Below are 5,249 nucleotides of genomic sequence, written 5' to 3' on the forward strand. Positions count from 1 at the left end.
TTTCAGTGATTTTACTGGAATGTCATTGTCTGAAAGATGGATGAAACAATGAAAAAAAAAGCATTTTGTTTCGAAGGGTTGTCCAAGATGTGAATGTCAGTATTCCTTTACCTTCTGTCTGATTGATGGAGAGTTTGCCTGTTTTACCACAAGAGGGTGTAGCTTGGTCCCTGCCTTTCATTCAAACTACACGGTGGACAAAGCTTGTCTTCTGTTCTCACCAACACCCACAGAAGATGCACTCATGTTCAGAACCCCAGTGTCATGCATAAATGTATAGACAAGAGCATACTTCTCTGTGTAGGCTAATAGCCACACTGAGACATTCTTTTTAAATTGGAAACGTCCTTCATAAACTGTATTACCATGACATGGTGTCAATTCAGATGAAACATACACTCCTTTGCAGCAGTATATATTTCTTTCTTTCAGAAAATCACATGATATGCTGAAGATATAGCTGGAACAATAAATGTTAGGTATATTATAGCACTGCACTTTACACCTTACACACAATTCAATTTCAATTGGTTGTCTAATCCATAAGACAACCCAGTTTAGCATAAGAATAAGAATGTTTAACAGTTCATGATATTGTTTTCATGACACACTGCACACACAGACAAATACCCGACATTTGTATTTATTTTAGGATTTCACATCGTGCTACTCAATTGCAATAATGACACTAATATTTCTTTGAGCTGTCAGATAGAGAGTGTCTGGGGGTTGGTCGCTGATGGAACGGCGTGTGCGTTCATGTTGCCTCATTTCCTGAGTCTGCCCAAAGACAGGGAGATACGGGGGACAGTGCGAGGGAGAGAGCGCCCTGGAGAAAGAGAGCGAAAGAGAGAGGGGGAGAGAGAGACAGACAGACACAGAGGGGGGAGGCTGGTTCCTGATACCAAAACACGGAAAAGCAGGGGAGTGAAAGAGAGAGAAAAAAGGCTGTCTGAGACAGGGAGAGAGGGGGAGAAACCAGGGGAATAACACTTAAAGAGACACAAAAAGCGTAGGTGATGAAAGAAGATAATAGTATGTTCTTCTGAACATTCCCCTTTCTTTATCTCTCACGCTGTCACATCGGATTGGACTCCAAAGAATCGACACCGCGTCTATCCCAGACCCCATGGGTTAACAGGTATGTCTGCCATGCTCTTTCATTGCTTTTCCTTCATCAGCTCTTCCGTTTCTATTCAATTGCCTAGTGGCAATATATGTATTTTAAAAGCTGCTGATTTTATACGGACGCTGTCACAAGGTTCAGGCTATGTGTTTCATTTTACAACAATGTCATTTTCATAATAGTTTTACGTTCAGATAGAGAGCGTGCTTGCGCACACGTTATAACCATTGAACAATGTAACTCTTCTGAATGCATGTGACAAGTTGAAGCGGTGTATCGTGGTTTTACGGTTAATAACGGGTGGTTGTCGGTGTGTTGGTATCATGTCACGGACCGCACAAGTGTATTTTGACAGTTCTTCGGTGCGATGCATTTAAGCATCATGCTAAAAGTAGTCCGCCTACCTGTTTCATGTTGCCGAGCTAACTGACAAGCCAGATGTCTACTTGCGTGTATGTTTCTTGTTTTTGTTATTATGAGATGCAGTCATTTGCTAATGTAGGATAATTGTGCACTTGCATGAGATTGGGAAAACACGATATAGGCTAAAGTCACATGTATTTGCAGAATAAAACGCTCTAACCATAGGCTATTTGTTTCCGCTGTAAAGGAACCCCTCTTTCCCTGACTATATGTGTTAACCCGCGAATGTTGAGTTAACTGTCAACGTTTTGACCCCAATATTCTAGGTCTTTGCGGGATTGTCACGCAGTGAGCTGTCACTGATCGTGATGCCTTGGCTGTATATCGTTCTATGCGGTCTGTCGGGGTATTTAAAGGCTCAATGCAACCATTTTTATCGCAATATCAAATCATTTCTGTGTAACAATTCAGTAACCTACTTTTATTTTACATTTATTTATTTAAAAAATCTATAAAGAATGAGCTTCTTCGCTAAGAGCAATTTCTCAAGCACGAATTTTGCTAGGACTGTCTGGAAGTAGTCTGATTGAGGGCCCTAATTGAGGTTAATGGGAGGGATATGTAACCTGAAAATTAGCTGTTATTGGCAGAGAGGTTTGAAACACTCTTTGTTATTGGTCTATTAACTTTTACTGCTTGGTGATGATGCCAGGCAGGCCAAAACTCCATCCCACCAAAACAGGCTGACATGTTAGGTGGTCTTTTCAAATAGGCTTACACTAAAAGGCGTTATCATTATTTTTAATAAGTTCACAGTATTATTGCAACCTCATAGTGTGGAAATATATATAAAACTTAGCAAATCACGTTTTTGACTGCCCTGAGCCTTTAAAATGAAATGCTGGCAGTTTGGCAGGCAAGGGCTTAAACCCCCCACCTCTTCTCCTTCCCTCGGTTAACCTCTGAAAGGGGGATTTCTCCAGCTGGAAATTTCTGCTGCGTCAACACCCAACCCCAGAGTAGGCTACCAGACAAGAGAGGGAGAGTTCAGGTTTCAGACTCAATGGTTTTGGGGCAATGTTGTAGCGATATGCAATATTAATCTGATCCGTCCGCAGGCGCTTCTTGAGTTGAGTTGAAAGTGTGGCGTCAAGTGTTTTCATTTGGTGCTGAATGAAGCTGAAATGCCAAACCGTTCTGCTGATATGCTTTGCCCGTCTCTCGGTTATTGTGTGTGTGTGTCTCTGTCGGTCTGTGTCTGCCCCCTCAGAGTGGTCAGTTCCGTCTTCCTCCATTTTCTACCGTGCTCAGAAAATGAAAGGGGAACAACACCACTTTATTCATGCGCTGACAACAACACAATGTCTCGGCGCACCGTGCGCCAGGTGCGATGTCAACAATGAAGTCGCGCAAATCTTCAAATCGTCTGATCAAATCTATCGATGTCTGATGTCCTATGCTACACCTTTCCCACAACAGTCTGCTATTATGTTTCCCCTAACCTTTTGTATTTCGATCATATAACTCCCTGTTAGTTCTAAAATTTAATTGCAAAATCACACTTGTATTTGGTTTCCTCCTAGACTTACATTTGACCTCCTACACCTAAATATGCATCAGTGTTCTATTATTCCGAGATTCTGATCATATTTTATAGACCTAATAACTGTAATTTATAGCCTAAGCATTTAGACCTATACATGCGTTAAAAACCTATACATGCTCCCGAGTGGCGCAGCGTTCTAAGGCACTGCCACTCAGTGCTTGAGGGGTCACTAAAGACACCCTGGTTCGATTCCAGGCTGTATCATAGCTGCCGTGATTGGGAGTCCCATGCAGCGGCACAGCGTCTTCAGGGTTTGGCTGGTGTAGGCCTTCATTGTAAATAAGAATTTGTTCTTTAACTGACTTGCCTAGTTAAGTAAAGATTCAACAAAAAAACATTATAAATGCTATTCAATTAAAGTTCTAAAGAATTCAAAACCACACAACCTGTATGTTGCTTTGTTTTGCAACCATGGTGGTTATACCTACTAAATAAACAACTACCATTTAACATCTTGGTCACAAAGATGGGGGGAAAGTAATATATGAAAAATCTAAGTATATATATATATTATTATTATTATTTTTTTTTAAACACACTTGTGTCAGACTATTTTAATTAGATTTATATCACAGTATAAGTTAAAACAATAGCCTGTCATAGGCAGGTTCCTTTATTAGTCAACACAATTGGGTAAAATGGAGAGATGGTCAGAGAGAGAGAGAGAGGAAAGAAAAACAAGGCTAAGATTAAATTGTTAAAGTAGCCAATGGAAACCTGGACTGGTTCCTAATTTGGGAGGTGTCAAGCATGGCAGCTAGTACGGAACCCTCGTTAACAGTGACGTCTTCACCTGGGTGAATATCTGCCAAGGTGTAAGCTAATAAGGAGAGGCTGAGCCTAATTTGATAAGCCTGCTGAAGTCTTCAATTATGCAGCTATACAGTATGTGTATTTATTTAATGACTGTTAATGAATTACTAACAATTAACATAATATTCATTATATTGGTATATGTTTCTTAAAACTGCATTGTTGGTTAAGGACTTGTAAGTAAGCATTTCACTGTAAGGTCTACCCCTGTTGTGTTCGGCGCATGTGACAAATAACATTTGATTTGATTGTTCTATTTAATTATGTGGCTAAAACGACAGTAGCCCTATAATTCTTTAAACGTCTTTTGTGACATTGTCAGGTGTATTTTAGTGGCCTAGTTGTAATCTGGTAATGGGATGTAATTTCAACCAGAAAACCACCAGAATATGACGTATTTCTTGAATGCCCTGATGTATTTATTTTTGTTCATGATGACATCTGTTGACGTGAGGACATCACAATAAAGACATGAAATGTGTTTTACCTGGTTGGGGGTTCGGGTACTGATCTGTTGACGTGAGGACACATCACAATAAAGACGTGAAATGTTTTTTACCTGGTTGGGGGTTCGTGTACTGATCTGTTGACGTGAGGACACATCACAATAAAGACGTGAAATGTTTTTTACCTGGTTGGGGGTTCGTGTACTGATCTGTTGACGTGAGGACACATCACAATAAAGACGTGAAATGTTTTTTACCTGGTTGGGGTTTTGGGTACTGATCTGTTGACGTGAGGACACATCACAATAAAGACGTGAAATGTTTTTTACCTGGTTGGGGGTTCGGGTACTGATCTGTTGACGTGAGGACACATCACAATAAAGACGTGAAATGTTTTTTACCTGGTTGGGGGTTCGGGTACCGATCTGTTGACGTGAGGACACATCACAATAAAGACATGAAATGTTTTTTACCTGGTTGGGGGTTCGGGTACCGATCTGTTGACGTGAGGACATCGTTCACCAATCCAAGTGTAAGACTAAGAATCAACATTTCTGCCGTATGTGTACCAACTGTGCCAAGACAATTACATTCTATTGATATTATCAACTTGTTTTCAAAACATCTAGTGACTCAGCTTAACCAATCGCCACTAGTACTTTATTCAATGCTAATCATCTCAACAGCTGATGCTTGAATCTGTTTGTGTTTGGAAGCTTCTAGATGTTATGAGGTGAATTGCCAGACCTGTATATACAGTATATGACCTATCTCCAGCTCCAGCCAAGCAATATAGGGAGAGTCTTGGCGGCCCCCTTCTCTGGCTACTCTGCTCACTTCCCCCCAGGTGTGGCTGTGTTATGTCAACACTGGGCTGGAGGACGGGGGAGTGTGT

The 5,249-nt window shown here is 40.8% G+C and overlaps 1 protein-coding gene across 2 annotated transcripts in view; it reads left to right on the top strand.

The window, feature by feature from the left end:
- Nucleotides 1–770: 770 nt before the first annotated feature.
- The window catches only part of LOC135527888 (zinc finger and BTB domain-containing protein 46-like), a 115,519-nt gene continuing 111,040 nt past the window's right edge, over nucleotides 771–5,249 (top strand). For both annotated transcript variants that reach the window (XM_064956518.1, XM_064956519.1), the window contains exon 1: nucleotides 771–1,141. The gene's annotated coding sequence lies outside the window, so the exon portion shown is untranslated. The remainder of the gene's footprint in view (nucleotides 1,142–5,249) is intronic.

This window comes from Oncorhynchus masou, chromosome 33 (assembly GCF_036934945.1).
Source record: "Oncorhynchus masou masou isolate Uvic2021 chromosome 33, UVic_Omas_1.1, whole genome shotgun sequence".
In the NCBI taxonomy this organism is placed as follows: domain Eukaryota; kingdom Metazoa; phylum Chordata; class Actinopteri; order Salmoniformes; family Salmonidae; genus Oncorhynchus; species Oncorhynchus masou.